Here is a 21,410-nt window from a genome sequence, read left to right on the forward strand (position 1 = left end):
TTTTCTGTGACTTATCCAGAGTTGGATTCAGGACAGCATTCAAATCCCCAATCAGGATAAACTTCATCTAATATTTAAATGTGCTTTTGGAAAACATCATCATAAAATTTGTCTTTAGAGTTATTAGGTGCATAGATTAAATTATTTGCATCTAATAATTGAATTTTGAGTGTGATAAACTGGCCTTCTGTGTTTTGAACCAAAATGTTTGGATTTGCTATGTATATTACTACCCCACTTTTTTTTCTTTTTTTTACTGAAGCTGATGCAACAAAGTCTATCCCTAGCCCTTTAAAACATAGCAGTTTTCTAGCACATACAGTGTGACTATACCAAGGACCTTTTGGGCTGGGAACGTGAAAAATACAGATATCCAAAAAGTGAGGAAATTTAGTGCCATTTTAACTGCTTTATGGACTACCATTAGTAAGGAGAAAAAATATTGTCCTTAAGAAAACTTCTGAACCAGCTAGGGGTGCAGTGGAAAAACAAATCTCAGTGTGCAAATGGGTATCAGTGTTTTTTTTTGGGGGGGGGAGGGGGGTTCCTCTGATTTTGAATGTTGCCAAAAGTAAATGCAATACATTTTTACATGTGACTGTGAAGCATAAACCTTACTTTCCCCTGTGATTTGTCCTTGGTAGCAGGGTAAATGGGACTACGCAGAAGGAATCCAAAGGATAGGAAAGATCCTACCACCCCTATACTACCCCCATTCTCCACTTTGCACAGTTACTCAAGAATGTTGCAGACTTTGTCATAAATGTTTCCTGCCTTTTTTGATGACCAGAATCCTGGAGCTGGTGCCAGGACCCGGTGACATCTCCGTAGTACCTAATTTAATAAATTGTGTAGCGTTAAACGAGCCTGTTTGCTGAGGCAGCAGATCTCAAGATTAGGCCATTAAATTTCCATAGGATTTGGCTTTGCTGACTTTACATGTACACCGCACTTAAGATGTGAGGAACAGTAGAATTTGTGGCTGAAAGATAATGGTACCTGTTTGACAGATAAAATATACTGAGTAGGCTGCCTACATCCAGCATTCCCTTAATCACAGAAGAGGCATTTCAGAGAGAATAATAACTGACACACTTAGCACACCCACCTCTGGTGACTCAGATGCCTCTATGGAGCCTGGGGAAAGACTTTGACTTGTGTGGGCCACACAGACTGATGCCAATACGTTGTCCAATAAAATTATGCTTTCAGCAATGTGAAGGATAATCTTTCAGGAAGAAGATGACAGGAATCATCTTGTAGGTTTCCCACACAGAACAATGAGCAGGTATAATAACAATGTCTTGCTGGATTGATATGAAAGCTTGTAGAATAGACCTTTTCCCTTTCCCCTCCACCCCCCATTATTTGTTCATTAATTAGCCCCCAAAGTATTTTGTCATCCTGCACTAAGGAGAGACAGTTGGCTTAGAATAAAGAAAACATTTCCTTATTTTTCAAAGTATGTGGCAAAGAATGTGGCATTGTAACAAGGTACAAGAAGGTATTCATCTAAGGAGAAATGGTTACTGAAACATGAAAGATAACTGCATTGCTCCTGATAATTATTTGGGAAAGAACTGTGGCATTTTTGAGAAATGGTAGTTATGCAGCTGTTGCATATTCCTCAAGCTTTGATTAATTTCAAACCAGACCAAGTCACAAAGAGTGAATGTACACTCCAAAGCATCATCTTTCATTGCATTTCTATAAAATGTACCGTCAAAATTAAATATATCTATCTAGATAGTTAACACAATTAATTGTATAATGCAAGGCTGCCAGCCATTACTGCAAGAGTTGTCTTGCAAAGCACTGGGGACTTGCAATATTACTTTAATTTATTCTCTTGATCTCCATTTATCCATTTTTATCATGCCCTTCCTCCAAGGAACTCAGTGAGGGCATATAGTTCTCCCCTTTGTAAGAACACCATGAAGAAGGTAAGGCTGGCCAAAGGTTGTCTGGTGAACTTCATGGGACAGTGGGATTCAAATTCAGATCTCATCTGCTCCTAGGCAAATGTTTGATCCACTATGCTGCACTCCCAGGTGGAGTCTGCACGGAGCGTTTATTCCAATCCCAGGTTGATTCAGTCCCTGCCATCTCCACTGAATACGATTTCCATTTTGATTTTGTCCAATTTAAATTTTCCCTCTGCAACAAGCATGATTGATCCGAAGTGACCCTACCTTTATCCTGCAATATCTTAGAGTGCTTTTAATCCCCAATATTTGAAGAATCGGATTGAGAAAGCATGAGGAACTCAGGCTGCTTCAAATTGTCCGTGATAGAGAAGCCATGATTGGCCAGGGCTGACTCCATGGTAGAGAAGCCCTGAGTGGCCAAGGCTGTAAACTTTTCTTAAAGGGAAAGCCCTAATTTTCTCTCAGCAGAATCTGCAGAAGCCCTAACCTTCATTGGTAGTGATTTGCCTCATGGTTTCCCCCCCTCCTCTGCTGTCTCCAATCCTTTCCCTCCCCCCCCTTGTTCAAGAAAAGAAAGAGGTTCCTGCTGCACTTTGCTCCCCCCTCCCCTTCTGAGCCTCCCTAAGCACGTGCAGAACACTTTTAAGTTTCAATGGAGAGGGGGAGAAAAAGAGGAAGACCCGAGTTCGAACTGGATTCAGCAGGATCCACAATGGAATAAACAATGTAAGTGCAGATTCAGCCCCAGTTCCTGCTCTTACTCAAGAAGGGCCAGAATAGTACATGGGTTCCTCAGTAGTCTTCCCTCCCAGGGCATTATGCACTCTTTTAGCTCTGACATCACTAAATGTTCCTATACTATACTATTCGCTAGCCATCCTTTATTTACAAATGGTTGGGCTGAATACATAATGTGTGTGAACAGTAGCTAGCAGAGAGAGAGAGAGAGAGAGAGAGAGAGAGAGAGAGAGAGAGAGAGAGAGAGAGAGAGACTCTGCTAGTTTGCAAGAAGCATCATTTCAGCTTCTATGCCCAAGCTAATTATCTCTCATTGCTATGAAATGCAAGCTGTTTCTCCAGAATCTCCCATAGTCACATTGAATCAGACAGCAAGTGACTGATTTGCTCTGATTAACATAGTTTGGACTTCAGCAAGAGGAGATATATGGCCCCTCTAACTGCCCTTGGGTGACTTACTCTGATGACACAGAGAGACAGACTAGCCTTGGGTTAGTCTAGAAACAGTGAAAAATGTCTCACATTTTGAATATAGCTGTCTTGCTGAGTTTAGACTGAGAGGAGGCATGTATTGTCTGATCTGATTATTTACAAATCTTGCCATGTTTAGCCTCTCTCTCTCTCTCTCAAACAACAACAACCTGTTATCCATACTGGACCCAATCCAGAAGCCTGGAGCATGCAAAATGTTGTTTTGCATGTTTTGCATGTGCAAAGTGGATTTTTTTCTCATCACAGAATAATTCCAATTAAGAATTGACAGTTATTCAGAGAGGGAAACACAGGATTCTAATTTGTTACATGTTTGCATCATAGATCCAAGATTCTACCTAAAGCACTGAGACTCGAGATTGTCTAGTATAAGCTTTCTCAACCAGGGGTTTGTAAAACCCTGGGGTTTCTTAGTGATCCTGGAAGGGTTGCCTGAATGGGTGGGAGGTAATTAATGTTTTTTTATTTGCTACACATTTATCAGGTGTTATGATCATATATGGTCATGTTGACTTGCCCCCCCCCTCCCAAAATGGCCAATGATGGGCCTGGAGGGGGTAGAAAGGGGAGGGGCCCTGGGTGGGCATGTACACAGCTATGCTTCCTAACCATATTTTGCACTTCAGGGGTTTGTTGAAGCCTGAATAATGTATCAGGGGTTTCTGAGTGGTATAAAATTTGAGAAAGGCTGGTCTAGTAGATTCATATTATTTTACATTAAGTAAGGTTACCAACTGAAAGGAAAAACACAACCGAATCAGATCTTAACAGCAAGTGAGTAATGAAAGATTGTCATGCCGTAGTATGTTTGATACTTTTTGCAGTTTCTAATATTTATAATTCTTTTCCTATTGCATTGCTTATTGGATCTCTCATGTTATTTGATTATATTGTTTTGTACCATGTATCTGCCTTGAGTTACAGTGAGAAAGGAAGATTATACATATATACATGTATACACACACACGGGATGGAGATAAACAGTCACCTGTTTGAACCTGCAGATCTAGCTGTCATTGAAGGCAACAAAGCAAGGGGCAGTTTTATTTTGTCTTTTAATTGGCAACCATACTGCTGAGATGGACTTTCATGGGGTTTTTTTTTTTGGGAGGACAGGCAGATTCAAGACAACTGTAGATGTTTCCAGCAGTCAGGTTGATGTTCTGACTTCTGAGAGTCAGCAATCCTGGCCATTAAGATAGCACTCTGCTAGTTGATTTGAAAGGTGACTGTAAGTAAGGGGCAGCTCTTGAAGTTGAGCTAGGCTGATCTCCTCTTTTCTCAAAGCTGCCAGGCATCTTCAAATTTACATATTGTGAAAAGTCAAAAAGAGCGTGGAGCAGCCCACTGTTATTATTTTTATAAGCAACTCAGGAATTTGCTGCATCTTATTTTTTATGGCATGACACTATATATTTATCTCTGCTTTACACATTCATCTATATATACCTTCATTAATTTAATTTTCAGGCTGTTTGCCAGAAAAGTAGCATAAAGCATTTCTGTCTATGTGTGTAGGAGTTTGCAAATATGGGCTGTAGGAATGTGCAGATATACTTACTATTATTTCCCAAATCCTTGGATACAAGAATATGGAAGAAGCCAAAACTGTGTACTGTCTATTTCTCTAAAGACTCACTTCTGGCGTGCCTGATCTTGATAGCTACATTGCATTATGATTCAAGGTGAACATCATTCTAGGCAGCATATGCCACAGTTGCAGAGGTTACAGGCTGCATATGGCTCATTATAACCATATCCATGTAGTCAAACATTTGCAGCCCTTTCCAAAAACACAACACATAAGAGACATCTAATTAAAAAAATCTCATGGATAAAAATAGTTATAATCCAGCATTGCCATTGGTTGTCATGATTTAAGCATATTGTTTCCTCTATACACTCACACACTCACACAAACGCCCCTGTGTTCTTTTTCAAAAATGTTTGGAAAGAAATAAGACTGTGCAGAAGGAAATGCTGGACATTAGTTTTAGGCTGCTGACCACCTGGTCAATATTCGTGCTCTTTTTGGTGTCAAATGATCTTCCAAATGACCACTGGTAATATCTGGGAAAAATATGTAGGAGGTATCAACCAGTCCACTTAGAACCCAAGCTTATAAACAAGGCCCATGCATCCCCAGGCATCCCCATTGAAGACATAAGACAACAACACTGGGTTTAAACTAGTTTATTTAAATAACTAATTATGCATCTCTGCATCGGATTGTTAAATACAGTAACATATTTAGATGGATGGGATATGCTACGTAGCCTGGCAATGACTGCCTTTACTGGGCAGGCCCATCTTGACTCCAAACTCAGCCTGTACTTTCTGTTGGCCTCGTTTATCATAGACTGTGCACAATGTGTTAAGAGATGCCCAACCCCAACTCACAGAATCACAGAATCATAGAGTTGGAAGGGGCCATACAGGCCATCTAGTCCAACCCCCTGCTCAACGCAGGATCAGCTCTAAGCATTCTAAAGCATCCAAGAAAAGTGTGTATCCAACCTTTGCTTGAAGACTGCCAGTGAGGGGGAGCTCACCACCTCCTTAGGCAGCCTATTCCACTGCTGAACTACTCTGACTGTGAAATTGTTTTTCCTGATATCTAGCCTATATCGTTGTACTTGTAGTTTAAACCCATTACTGCGTGTCCTTTCCTCTGCAGCCAACGGGAACAGCATCCTGCCCTCCTCCAAGTGACAACCTTTCAAATATTTAAAGAGGGCTATCATGTCCCCTCTCAACCTCCTTTTCTCCAGGCTGAACATGCCCAAGTCCCTCAACCTATCTTCATAGGGCTTGGTCCCTTGAAGAACCCCTTCCCTGATGTGCCATATGCTCACTACATGGCTCAGAAAGGTGTTCCCAACCTCATCCTGCCTCATGGCCAGTTTGGATATGCCCCCCCCATCAATGCTGATGCCTTAGGATACTTGCCTATCATCCTTACTTATCATCAGAAGAGCTGCAGGCCCTGCGGGAGCTTTCTGCATTCCGTAGGACCTGCAAGATAGAGCTCTTCTGCCAGGTCTACAGCTGAGGGCAGAGTGTTAGTAGAAAATCTAATTGGGCCCACCCTGGTGCTAAGCAGTGGTACACCAAGGTCACCTATGATGAGGGTTATGGCTCCCCTCTTACCATTTTCCCTATTAAACTGCATGTTGCTATAGGGGAATAGGGGATTATACCACCATGTCTTCTTATGCATATGTTGTAACTTTTATATCCTGGGTTTTAATGGGGTTTTATTGGGGTTTTTTTAATTTGATGGAGTTCCAGAAAAACATCCACTTCTGCTTCATTGACTATGCTAAAGCCTTTGATTGTCTGGAGTACAACAAATTGTGGCAAGTTCTTAAGGAGATCAGAATACCAGAGCATCTTATCTGTGTCTTGAGAAACCTATATGCAGGTCAAGAAGCAACAGTGAGAACCAGGCATGGAATCACTGATTTGTTCAAAATTGAGAAAGGAGTTTGGCAAGGCTGTATACTGTCACCTTGCCTATTTAACTTGTATGTGGAGCACATCATGAGAAAGGGGTTAGATGAGTCACAAATTGGGATCAAGATTGCAGGGAGAAATATCAACAACCTCAGATATGCAGATGATACCACTCTAATGGCAGAAAGCGAAGAGGATCTAAAGAGCCTCTTGATGTGGGTGAAGGAGGAGAGTGCAAATGTTGGCTTGAAACTCAATATCAAGAAAACTAAGATCATGGCATCCAGCCCTCTCAATTCCTGGCAAATAGATGGGAAAGAAATGGAGATAGTGACAGATTTTATTTTCCTGGGCTTCAAGATCACTGCAGATGGGGACTGCAGCAAAGAAATTAAAAGACGCTTGCTCCTGGGGAGGAAAGCTATGGCAAATCTAGACAGCATCCTAAAAAGCAGAGACATCACACTGCCAACAAAAGTGCATCTAGTCAAGGCTATGGTCTTCCCAGTTGCAATGTATGGCTGCGAAAGTTGGACCATAAGGAAGGCCGAACATCAAAGAATTGAGGCTTTTGAACTCTGGTGCTGGAGAAGACTCTTGCAAGTCCCTTGGACTGCAAGGCGAACAAACCGGACAGTCCGAGAGGAGATCAGCCCGGACTGCTCCTTAGAAGGCCAGATCCTGAAGATGAAACTCAAATACTTTTCCCCCCTTTATTGACAACATGTTTCTTTGACTGGGGGTCTTGAACCATATTTATTTATAATTTGATTTGATTTTATACTGCCGCTCCATGCAAGTGGGCTCGAGGTGGTTTACAACAATGAATGAGTAAAAACATCATGCAACATTAAAGCACAATAAAATAGTGAAATAAAATCACAGTGAAAATATCAATAACAATTACAGAATAACTGATAAAGGAAAATTATGCCACCAATAAAATGGCTCGATTATCACATTAATGTGTAGAAGGAGCATGTCTCAAAAGATAGACAAGACTTTGGCTGCAAATCTCATATAGGACTAATGACAGCCAACAAAAAAGAAACTACTCTGGGTTCAGTGGTAAGTTGGTACTTGCTCAAAATGGAGGAAATCCAAAGTTCTCACAATGAAGACCATGAATATAATCAATGATCTCAGTTATGCCAGAGGCACAACAACAGAGGCAGTCAGTGAATGCAATATGAGCAAACCCTCTCTTCCACTCTGCTGTAAGCAAGGCATTCAGTCTACCTGGCATAAATGCAATTGCTAGAAGTAGTAAGATATTTTAAATATGGAGGATGATATGCAGGGGGTAAGATTCTAAGAACTAGGGTGCATACATTGCAAGCTCAATACTCTGTGCTAATTCTATTGAGTTTGAAGACCCTCTTTTTAAAATCACTCTCAATGCTTTGTAATAGCCCATACTTTGGACCATAGCAAACTTTACCTCCTTTTGTTCTCTAAGTATTTTCTGCATTAGCACTATTACTTTAATCTGCACCAGGTTATCTTCATCAAGATGCTAGATGAGAATATCAGGATGTCTGTCATCCCTCAAGATTTAGTGGAGGGAGGAGCCAGGTCGACATGTCCATATATGGTCATATCACCCAATAAATGTTTAACAAATTTAAAATTAATTAACTCCCACTCATTCTGGAAACCCTTCCAGATCTGTCAGGAAACCCCAGGTTGAGAAAGCCAGGTCTATGGGGATTTTCAGGGAAGTGAAAAAGGAAATACCAGGAGCGGGGAAAATTGGATGTCTACCATAAATCCTTGTGGGTCTCCCACTAGTTGGGCAGAAATTTTGAAAACTTGCACAATGCAAATTTTTCTCATTCCCATCTAACACTTTTTCTTCTTGTTTAACCAAAAATGGCCATATTGTTAAAATAAGGGAGATATTGCTGCTTCTTTACAACATAAAGGGATTTTTAGAAAATTGAACTCCCTGTGATTTTTTGTGATGCAGTTCTTTTCTGGAAGCATTCTAACTACATACTTGGAACCCTTAACACTTGTGGCCAATTGTGATCTACCTTCCTGGCTTTATGATATTCCTGCAGCTGTTATTCTTGGAAGCATTTGTGGAGGTGGTTAGTGATCCATCTCTGTTATGGTCTCACCACAATTCACTGCTTGCTATCCCAAAACCACCTCCTTTTGCTGGTTACAGAAATGATCCTCAACACCAAGTCTTGCCAAAAGTCAAAAAGTGGTACTGGTATCTTTAATATTATTTATATCCTAGGCATCATCCCACAAGTGTTAAACAGGCTGAACCAAGGACTAAAGCAACATGTTGCTGGAACTCTTCCCCATACACTCACCTGTTGTTTCCCTGCTGTCTCGATTTAGTTCATCTTCCTTTTCTTTGTCTTAGCAGAAGTCAAGTAGGAAAAGAGAAGTCAATTGCTTTCAAGAATCAACCATCAAAGCTTAGCAAATCCTAATGACCAATCTGCTCAGAGATAATGAAATGGCCATCTCACACCTTGGTTGGGATCTGCTTGCTAGAAGTGACACAGAGACACGTGGGGTGCAAGGGGTTTGATTGTATCTTCCTGGAGCTTTCAGAAAACGATCTTTTGACACACTAGGCAAAAAGAAAGCAGAAAAGATAAAATCCTTTGGCAGAGGAAGAGATCCATCTTGGCCAGTCCATTCTGGCTGATTACATGTAGAAGAACAACCTTACACACTGAAGCCCATCTTGATGGCCACCATTGTCACATGGAATGGATAAAGCACTATACAAAGACACCAAGATAATGAGTTGCTTTTAGCAAACTTTAACTTGCGAATAGAATGTGCCCCCCCCTCCAATGCCCAGTTAGTAGGGTTGGAACCTTGGAAAAAGACACCACCTTCTGGCCTGCTATGGAATTCCATTCCCCAAACAGGGAGGTAGGAAGGTGCAGTTTATTCCACAGGCTGGTGCTTCTATTCCTCAGAAACATGGGCTGGCCACCACTTTCCTCATTCTGCATGGCCTCAGGCAAGCTGAGCATCACCTCCCATAATGCAGCCTGGCCTTGAGTCGGCTCAGTTCAAGCTCCCTCTTTCTCTCTATAAAGATTTCTTTTTGTGGACTAATGGACTAATATTGAGGGCAAGATTGACAACAGAATCATCTACCAAGGAAAGATTTCCTCCACAGGAAATCTTCCAGCAGAGGCTGGATAGACATCTGTTAGGAATGCTGCAACTCCCAATTTATTGCATCAAGCAAAGGATCAAGCTAGATGTCTATAAAGCTGTTCTTTCAACCTCAATGAAAATATCACTTGGGTTAAACTTTGACCAAGAAGTTTTCGAACAGTATCTCATAGAACAGCAAAAACTTTCCCACATATATTAAGAAAATGCTGATCCTATATTTTTTGGTAAGATCTGTCATTAAAATTAGATGTATAACAAAATTTAAAAAGCAATTTACTGGGAGAAAAATCACACAACTTGGAGAGTATATTATTCAATTAATTTTGTTTTTTTTTTAAGCTCACAGAAAGAAGATTAATGGGTGTACACTTAAGTCTGCATTTTCAACAGTGACTCTTTATTTTAAGTAAGTCTGTTCTGTGATTATTCCTGTAGATTGTGTTATGAACTGCTCATAGTTACTTCACACTGAAACCCCTTATTATTTCCAGCTAATATTCCCTGATTTAATCACAGTTTTGATGATATTTCAAATGGACATTTCTTTTTGAAGATGTTGCAGCTTGTGGGGTCATGCTGTTATCTCATTTTCATTTTGAATAAAAGCATATGTCTAGCCTAGCAACTGTCTCCTAGGCAAATGAGTTACAACGGGCTCTCATTTTAGTGTGCTTCATAGTGATAATATCTGCCTTTTCTTTCCTTCCATGCTCTTCAGAAAAACAAATGCAGAAATTTCAGAAAACCTGGTTCATACAGTGACTAATGACACTGGCATGCCAACCAAATAGTGACATTCTTAGTGCGGTGACTAATTCAATGTGTTGACATAGCACACATACTGGGGATTGGATCCCATGCTCTGTGAGAGCAAAGACACAAGGACATGCACAGACAAAATTTAGGATTTTTCAAATTAAGGTATAGTGAACACAAAAATTTAGGATTCCTGAAAAAAATCAAAATTCAAATACCAGTATGGTATTCAGTTTTTTCCACAGGAATCTTGGTTGGTTTTCTTTTTGTTGTTCCAGTATACCCTATGGGACCATTATAATGGAGAATCTGTCTGGGGATATGAAGGGCACTGGGCCTGATCTTTTTTTTTTTAGGTAGAGGCATCACATTTTCAGCACAGCTTCTGGTGCCTCTCCTCAGAAGACTCACCAAGTTTTAAAACGTTTGGACCAGGAGTTCATTGTTATAGGCCCCCAAAGAAGGTGTCCCCACCCTCCATTGTTGGCAATAGGGGGAAATAGCTGATGTCAAACCAGAGAGTCTCTGCAGTAGAAACTGAAGATGGAGGGGCATTTTACAATCTTTTTGAAATCTGGCTGGCCTCTTGAGGAGAGGCACCAGGAGCTATACTGAGAATTTGGTACCTCTACCTCAACAGCCCCCTTGACTCCAAAATACTCCTATGTTGATTTCCTATTAAAGCCTATAAGAACCATAGGTTATAATAGAGTCAAAGCATTTAAAGGTGTCATAGTCCATTTAAAAGCATTTGTGATGCTGCAGCTTCATCTGGAATTGTGTTTGAATGGACTGTAGATTCTTTAAATGCTGTTTAACTGTGGCTATCTAGCTTTTTTGGATAATCATATATATATATATATATATTTAATTACCCAGGATGGGCTATGTTGGATAGCTGAAAATTGGGATGTTTCCATGGCCTAGCACACCTGATTCCTCTGAAAATGAGTCAGGTGGCCTGGAAAATTAGTGAGTGATGACCCTCCAGTGTACTGGATCTGGCAAAGCACTGCCTTGGATATGATCTAGATGAGGGGGTGGAGGGACTACTCATCAAGTTTGCAGATGACACCAAATTGGGAGGACTGGCAAATACTCCAGAAGATAGAGACAGAGTTCAACGAGATCTGAACACAATGGAAATATGGGTAAATGAGAACAAGATGCAATTTAATAAAGATAAGTGTAAAGTTCTGCATCTAGGTCATGAAAAATGAAAAGCATGCCTACTGGATGGGGGATACGCAGTTCACAATGTGTGTAAATGAGACCTTGGGGTACTTGTGGATTGTAAACTAAACATGAGCAGGCAGTGTGATGCAGTGGTAAAAAAGACAAATGCCATTTTGGGCTGGATCAACAGGGGCATCACATCAAAATCACAAGATGTCATAGTCCCATTGTATACGGCACTGGCCAGACCACACCTGGAGTACTCTGTGCAGTTCTGGAGGCCTCACTTCAAGAAGGACGTAGATAAATTGAAAGGGTACAGAGGAGAGCAACGAGGATGATCTGGGGCCAAGGGACCAAGCCCTATGAAGATAGGTTGAGGGACTTGGGCATGTTCAGCCTGGAGAAAAGGAGGTTGAGAGAGGACATGGTAGCCCTCTTTAAGTATTTGAAAGGCTGTCATTTGAAGGAGGGCAGGATGCTGTTCCCGTCAGCTGCAAAGGAGAGGACACACAGTAATGGGTTTAAACTACAAGTACAACGATATAGGCTAGATATCAGGAAAAAATTTTTCACAGTCAGAGTAGTTCAGCAGTGGAATAGGCTGCCTAAGGAGGTGGTGAGCTCCCCCTCACTGGCAGTCTTCAAGCAAAGGTTGGATACACACTTTTCTTGGATGCTTTAGGATGCTTTGCGCTGATCCTGCATTGAGCATGGTGTTGGACTACAATCTGAGCTGCATCTAGCAGTATGAGTGCAAGTAGCCCCTTTCCCAAAATTAAAGTCCGAGGTTCCACATATGCTTCCATGCCTGGTTGGCAATACCATTTGCACTTGCGCAAAATTCAAATTGCTCCATGTAGTTTCCCCACTTACTGGGGTCTGATGGGTCAAATTCTTTGATATGACCCTGGATTGCCATCCCATCCTCATTGCCAGGGCAATATTCAGACATGTTAGCCACGATAATAGTTGGATAGGAACCATTATTAACACCAACAATAACCGAATACAACTCTTATATAATCTTAGGTCCTGACCAAAGCTGTGGTCATGTTAATGCCATCACAGAGAGTTGTATGTTATTTGGCACAGTGTCAGCCTGCAAATCAATGAGGTTAGGAAGTCCCCCACTTTCCTAGCTTTACACAAATTATACAAAATGGATGTATTCAGGAGGGTTTATTATACAGGTAATATGACAGTACCATAATGAATTGGTTTAGAAAGTTACTATGGGTAAAAGAATAGGGCCTGTGAAGTAAATTACCATGCACTATCTTTTTGCTATATGTATTTCTACTATGTACGTATTTCTGCTATGTAATTTCTGCATCTTTTAACATGTTATGTTTAAATGCTTATGCTTTTTCAGGTTTGTTTCAGCTGTGTTTCTGATTTCTGCAAACTAAACCATATTTCACTGTTTATTGTATGCCTCATGCTATTGATAATTTTGATTTACACCGTGTAACTCTCTTCCCACATGCACAAATGTTCCTGCCCCACCTTTTTAGGGATAACGCTCTTTAGTGCTTCTGCTGTGAATTGACCTGCCAATTCCAGAAGGTGATGCTGGTCCATGGCATTTATACTATGGGGTCCTGTAGGGTTCCATCTTTCCCCCCATGTATTTTAACATGAAAGCTCTGAACCGGGTTCGGAGTAAGGCACCACCAATATTCAAGTGACACCCAGCTTAGTCAACTGTGTCCATGGAAGTCCATAGCAGGTTCTGGTAGACAGTAATAGGATGGTTGAGGGCAAAACCCCTGAAGCTTAATCCAGACAAGACTGAGGTACTGCTGGTCAATGACAAAGTTGCTTAAGGACTGAACAGTTTACCTGTCCTGCCTCTTCTGCATGATGGATAAGTTGATGAAAACTCACTAAATACATCGTTGTTTTTTTTCTGATCTCTGCACAGAAGAGTTAATTTACTCCGCAAAATTGATTTTGCTCTGCATGGTGAATTGCCTCTTCGGTGCTTTAAGCGTCTTTTAAGTGTTGTTTCTGAAAGATGCTTTTCACCGATTCATTTCTCTCCTGCCTGCCTGAGACAGACTATTAGCTACGCAGAGAATTTCTTTAGTTATGCAGATTAGTGACTGCATTAGAGAACAAAGCGGAGTTGGCAAAACTTCAGGGGGCAGGGCTATGAATTATTTCATGCAGAGAGCATTGCAACGTAGTTTTTCAACAGACTATATTCAATGCAGAATGATTGTAATATAATAAAGTGGTCTAAACTGGTTGTTTTTTAAACTGTTTTATTTGGCTCCATGCAGAATACCTCCTGGAAGGATTTTAGTTTCTCTGAAGGAATACATTTGTAGCTTGGGGTGTTGCATAATAAACATAGTGTCTTCAATCGGCTATAGCTGATAGACCAATGTTGTGGGAGGTGCGGTAGATGGGCTAGATATTCTTTGACACTTATTGGATGGAAGTGTGCACTGGTTTCCCTGTGACAGGCAGTATGGGAAGGATGTACACCCATGGATAGAGAACAGCCATATCATTGTCAAAGGAGGAGGGGGTAAAGTTATATCACCCTAGAACTGAAAGGTCTGCAACGCCTGACCATTTCTTTCCAGGTATGGTTCAAAGTGCTGGTTCTTTCAAGCCTTATAATGGTTTGAGGCCAGAATACTTGAAGAGCCAAATTCTTTCACCTTGTCTAGCTCACTAGTTAATATATGCTTTATGAGCCCTGTTCTCTGTACCCTTGCCATCTAAAGTTAGCCAAACAGAGCTTTTTCTGTATAGGTACCACACTTGTAGAATGTACTTCCCCTTGAGGCTCATCTCATTTATGTTGGTGTCTTTTAGATGCCAGGCCAAAACAGTTTTGTTCATCCAGACTTTTAATTAACGAGTTCATTTTAGTCTGAAAACTTATTTTACGCTATCTGTAGTCTGTTTTTATGGCCTATGTTTTTATAATGAGCTGGATTTTCCCCACTAATGTTAGATTTTAATTAATATATTTTAATGTTTTGATTTTATAAGACTCCTAAGGCAGGCTACTGGAGAAGTGGCATAAACATTTTTCTAAATAAAATTAATAAATCAAAACATTCAGGGCTAAGTTAATTGAAACCAAAGAGCTCCATCATCATCCCACCCAACCTCTTCTATTTTCAAACCCTACATCCTTCCACCCCATCCCCTAAGGCCTGCCATTGGGAAGTTCAATTTGAATCAAGGCTATGATGTTGGGATGGAATGTGTTATTAGCTCCCCCTCTCTAAACAATCTCCCCAGTGGAGCTGGGTAGCTCCAAGCTGCTTCAAGCCTTAGGAGCCTTATCCATAATAACAAACATAGTCTTCCATACTCTGTTCAAATGTACATGTGACAAAAGAGAATATTACAAGAAAACCAAAAACTCATGTGATCATAGCACTTGTGAAGAGATAAAACAGTTCCAGAAGTTCATAGGCCCAATTAGTTTTATTTGTCTTTTATATAAAAGGAAGACAAATGCAGCTAAACTCTATGGACTTTTATGCACGGCGCCAGACTCCGCGCACTGGTGCTGTGCCGTTGTGGTGGGGCACAATGCCCCGCTGTTTCCCGTGAACGCACGGGAGTGGGGCATGCACACTTTACGCCAGGGCTAGAAGGCCTGGCCGAGATAAGTGCAGCGGGGCGGGCGGGGGAGGGAGGGGCCGGGGGGGCGGGGGGCAGAGGGTCGCAACTGCCAGCTCCATGCTGCCATGGGCGGCTCGACAGGCCTGGCGCTGATTATGCACAGCGCTGGGCCACCGCAGACCTGGCTTACCTGGGAAGCTCCGGAAGATTCCGCGTTCGCTTAATGCGGGTCTTCCAAAGCCCTGGGCCGGGAGGCACCCGCACTTGCAGCAGCAGCATGTGTTCTCAGTGATTTTAACCGAAGTGCTGCTGCCGCCAATGCAGGCCTTATCGCCCATCTGTAATGGGCCTATGAGAACATTCCTTCAACGCTATTTTGATAACATCACTCTTTCTTTAACAGATTCAGGTTTCCCAGTTTATTCTTCTATTAATTCAAATAATGCAGAGATATTTTAAAGAAGTGGGTAGTATCCAAAGGTTGTCTTCTGACAACCTGGCAGAAGGATCCTCTGCTAGTGGGAAAGGAAAATAATCAGAATTATGAAACCCATGGCTGCTCATTATGCTGTTCCCAGTGACCCCCTATTTCTCAGGAACAATATTTCTGGGAGATTAGTGGATTGCAGAATAGTGGATTAGCAGGGAGAAAGTCCTGTTATATCAGCAGAGCTTCATTTGGGATCCAACAATGCCTCTGAATGTATAGATTCAAGTGGGTAGCCATGTTGGTCTGAAGTAGCACAACATAAATTGAGTCCAATAGCATCTTTAAGACCCACAAGATTTATTTAATGCTTCCTGTCATTATGTCATCCTAGAATAAAAGGAATGTACAGTCCCATGTCATGGGGTTGTAATAAATTTGGACTAAACCTGTTTGTTAATGCAGAAGTAGATAGAGAAAATCCTTTCTCATAAATTAGAATAACTATAATGAGAAAGGTGTAATAACGAAGGAAAATTAATTGGAGTCTGCAGCAGTGTGTGAAAAGCTGCCCAACATGTAATTGTTCACAGTGTCTGCTCTGTTTATATAACTTAACGTCAAAGAGTCTTTAATTTGTTGCCATTTTATCCATGATGAAATTAAAGAGCACTGATGTTTGCAGGACAGCAGCAGGAGGAATGTGGAAGTAAAACCATTTCCAGAAGCTGGGGGAACTGTTTTGTGGCTGAGTTCAATAATCATATAGTGCAGAGTTCCTCAAAGTGGTAGCCATAGGTTGCACCCACCACTATCTCCCCTGGTGCTTGCTGAGCTTTTCAGGAAGTAGGTGTGGTCTTTTAGTGCAGGGCTTGTTATTGACTGTCCTCTTTCAATTAAAAGAGTTTTCCATGGGTGCAATAGCAGCAGACACTGGAGGATCATGAGGACTAATAAGTATCCAGGTTTCTAGTTCTCTTCCTGCTTCAGGTTTTCTTTCTTTTTATAAACTTTGCCTTTTCCTCCTGCCTTCCCCTGAGTTTACCTTTGTTTGCTTTTTATTCTCCTTCTGCAGCTATTTTACAAAATGAGGTGGTAAGAATTGTTATAGTTTATTTGCTACTTCTCTTGTAGCAATAGTTTGAGAAACATCTCAGGAGTATCTTCAGGCCACAAGGGGGAAACTGTGTTTGGCTGCAACCAGTGGCACTCAGAGGCGTGGAAGGCCAAAGAGAGCCCCTTACCTTTGAACCTTACCTCTGCCGCAGAGGCTCCTTGCTGCCAGCCAGGCTGCACAATCACTGCTGCTTCTGCCGGATATCAAGAGCCTTGGCCCGTTTGGGGGGAGCCTGTGCTTGCTGCCCTCCTCCTGCTACCAACAGCTGCCCCCCTTCAAAAATTCTTTTTTCATTGACGATGCCTGACTTCAATAGAATCTGCCATCCCTGCCATCCCTTAGGTATGCCACTGAGTACAGTGCAGCATTAGTTGTACATGTATCTTAGCAACCTTGCAACATCCAGGGCCATTCTGCACAGATTCATTATAGCAGTAGTGTGGCAAATTGTAATCGCTACTAAAATGCAGTTATGCACAACGTCATAGACAATCTGCCACACTCCTGAAACCAATCTGCAAAAAGCGCTTCGTTGTAGCGCTTCCAGGGAAATCCCAAAAAGTGGATTCACCCTCTGGAAAGTGCTACACTCTTGCAACCAATCTGCAACACTAGCGGAAAAGTTCTGTGCGTTACCATTGTTGCGGTTTCAGCAAAGTCCCTCCCCCTGGCTCTCTCCTCTGATCTTCTGGCGAAGCGATTGCCATTTTTTTCTCTCGGAGCGAGCGGAGAGCAACGAACCGGCGAGCCTTCATTCACCCAGCGAGGCTTCCCCGGCTGCAGTCCCTCCCCAGAGCTGTTTTAAGTCACCAAGCACCACACAGCCCCGTTTTTCGGCTGAAAATCAAGCCCCTGCACGGGGGGGGAGTTCACTCGGGGGAGCATGGCAATGATAAAATGGCAGCTCACACACCACTTGCTAGCTAGATGGGTCTCTCCATTGCAACGGATCAAGGCACATTCATTGCAATGTGTTTTTGTTTTTTTTAACCTGCCTTAAAAGGAAAGGGGCTTTTCGGGAGCATGATAACGGCTGCCCATTGGCTGCTCATTTGATTGACGGCCAGGGGCTGGACAAAGCTCAGCAAATATCGCTTCCTGGATAGCGATTTTTGCCGAGACCGGAAACCTGTGGGAAACGATTGAAACACAACTGGATTTCACTACAAAGGCAGGTATGCATAACGACGAATTCCACTATTTAAAATGGTGTTTTTTTCATTCCGAAACCAATTTGCAACATTGATCCTGGTGCGGAATGGCCCCCAGTCTTCAGGGATGTGGAGAATTTCAATTTACCCTTTATAATGTTCCCCCCCCTTTTCTGCCATTGTTCTTTGTATGCCAGGAAGAGAACAATCATGAGGTCACATTTTGACTTGCAGGAGGGCAGTATGGCTGAAAGGAGACTACGTTTTGGGTTGAAACATGGCCACAGCTTTATTTTCCCTCACACAAGATGGTTGGCACAGGCTGAGAGAGAGACTGACTTAAACAGTCAGAAGACTGCAGTACACCCCAGACTCCAGAAGCACCCTGGGGACCTGCATTGGTTCCCAGGCGGAAACGCTGATCAACTTGCCTGCTGGAGTCCTACAGCTAATGGGAAGCGACCTTGGTGGGGGGAGCCAAAGTGCACCAACCTCAGTTGACTTCCCCCAGATTGCCTGGCACACCTATGTCTTCCCAGCTGAGTCAGCGTTGCCTGTTAAGAACCGCCTCTTAAGAGGCCCCAAACCCCAAGGAGTCTGACATGCAGGCCAGGCTCTCTGCCCATGGGCTCCATGTCTGGCAAATCTTACAATTGTGATGAAATATATAACTTCAACAAAAATTTAACAGTAACAAGCAAACAGGGAGGAAGGATGGGAAGCTTTCTATTCAACATTCTGGGGCAAGAGGACAGGCCCCTGTGCATGTCATACCTTTATAGGCACCTCCAGGGCCCACTCAACCCTGCTGACTCTGGACACGCTGACATCGTGCTGCTCCTGTGTGTGAGGGCTGCTGGGGTGGTAGCATCAGCCCTCCAGCTGCCCTCCACCGTGTCAACAGGTGGCCTCTGGTGAGTTTCAGCCACACTTTGTGAGTATCCTGCATAATACCTGTAATTACCTATCAAACATTTTAAACTGTCAAAGACATGTTTACAATAAGAAATTCTTGGGCTGAACAATTTCACCTATTACTAGTTTTTACTAATTTGCATACTTCTGCCACATTTTTTACAATAGTCTGTAATACCCTTTGAATGTTGCTTGCAACACCTGAAGAAACCCTGTGACTATGTAAATAACTCATTAGTTTCCCCAAAATAGTGAGGGTGTATGTTAATGCTCACCAAATGGAGGATAATGCTAGCAAATGTTTTGATAGAATGTGTGCCTTTTGTTTTTCTAATCTCAGAGCATTATCCTTATCATTTCCTTCCATTTTATCTCCTTTATTACCATCAGTGGCAGAAATGGCAAAATTATCTGAACACTTAGCCATTTTTAGTTGGAACAGTTCAATAGCAGCTTATGGCCATTTAGGTAAATTATACTCAGCAGTCAGCCATAGTTAAATGAAATCCTCATTGTACATTTCTCCTGTATGAGAATGTAAAATCTGCTTTCCCCAGGATACTATAAATCTTTAGCAAATGTATGTGTCATTACATCATTTAAGAAGCTGCCTGCTTTTACATTTTCATAAAAGAAAAGAGAGAGACTGGCTTATTTTTTATTCTTTCACAGCTATCTGAACTTTCTTAACCCCAAAAAATGTCTCTTGTAGAATTCAGCAAACAGAAGGGCTGAATTTTTATCTGGTTTACAATAATCACAAGTGACTGGGTTAATTTAAAACGGAATCACTGTCTAGGAAATAAGAGTTAATATCAAAATGTCACCTCAAGAGAAATTCAAAATAAATCTGAGGGGGCCCTCCTTTGTGTGAAATATGTCAAAAATAAAAAAGGAAGCCATACATGTTTTGATACATCTTTCACACTTTCTCAGGATGATTCAGCACATTGCTAGGATGCCATTAGATTTCACCCAAACAAAATTTAACACACAGTTAAGGATTCCGTCTCAGACAAAACATCTAAGGAATTTTGAGAAAAATCAACAGAATTATGATAAAACTAGAGAAATGTCCAACAAGTTGAAGGAGGAAAGCTATGGTTGTGTGCAGCGGCATCTGAATCGGCTGTTCCAGGCTGATGCAGCCAGTGCCGCACCACGGGGAGGGGGAGAGGCGTGGGCGTTGGTGCTTAACTCGGTGCACACACGCAAGAGCGGAGCGTGGATTCTGTCGATTTTTCAACAGAGTGCCTGATGGAATAAACTCGAGAGCAAACATGCATGGTTCTCTTAAATCATGTAATGAGAGCCAGCTTGGTGTAGTGGTTAAGAGTATGGACTTTTAATCTGGCGAGCCTGGTTTAATTCCGCACTCCCCCACATGCAGCCAGCTGGGTGACCTTGAGTTCGCCATGGCACTGACAAAACTGTTCTGACCGGGCAGTAATACCAGGGCTCTCTCTGCTTCACCCACCTCACAGGGTGACTGTTGTGGGGAGAGGAAAGGGAAGGTGATTGTAAGCCGTTTTGAGACTCCTTTGGGTAGAGAAAAGTGGCTTATAAGAACCAACTCTTCTTCCAGTTCAATTATGTATAAACTAGGCAACATTAATAAAGAGCCTCTTGTGGCGCAGAGTGGTAAGGCAGCCGTCTGAAAGCTTTGCCCATGAGGCTGGGAGTTCAATCCCAGCAGCCGGCTCAAGGTTGACTCAGCCTTCCATCCTTCCGAGGTCGGTAAAATGAGTACCCAGCTTGCTGGGGGGTAAACGGTCATGACTGGGGAAGGCACTGGCAAACCACCCCGTATTGAGTCTGCCATGAAAACGCTAGAGGGCGTCACCCCAAGGGTCAGAAAATGACTCGGTGCTTGCACAGGGGAAACCTTTACCTTTACCTTTTAGGCAACATTGCTTGTAAGAACAAGCAGATTTATTTTAACCTATTACCAACAAAAAAAAACTGTAAATGAGGTAAGCCTCTGCACATATGCTGCAAAACCAAAAAAGGCAACTGAAACAGAAGTCAGGAATCCAAAAGTTGAGCTGCAAAACAATATTTAAAAAATAATTTAAAATATTTATTGAACAAAGTGCACTAATACAATGTATTAAGAACAATGTAAAAACAACACATATCTAACTGCACATGACAGAATAGACCAAACACGTTTCGACTTCCAAGGGTATTCCTCAGTGATCAAATTATTGTGTGAAATACTTTTTGTACAAGATCAATAGCAGCTTATGTTCAATAGCAGCTTATGGCCATTTAGGTAAATTATACCAAATAAATAAATAAATAAACAAACAAACAAATAAAAGGCTTAAGACATGTTAGAATAAGCATATATTTTAAAGAGATGTCTAATTTAATATATTTTTATTTGATATATTTGATATACATAAACCAAGCATCTGATTTTATTCTAAACATCTGTTCCTATACTGTTTCAGTACAGAATAAAATCCAATAAAAATATAAATGGTGTTATCTAT

The sequence above is a fragment of the Paroedura picta genome, chromosome 1, assembly GCF_049243985.1.
Source record: "Paroedura picta isolate Pp20150507F chromosome 1, Ppicta_v3.0, whole genome shotgun sequence".
Lineage (NCBI taxonomy): Eukaryota > Metazoa > Chordata > Lepidosauria > Squamata > Gekkonidae > Paroedura > Paroedura picta.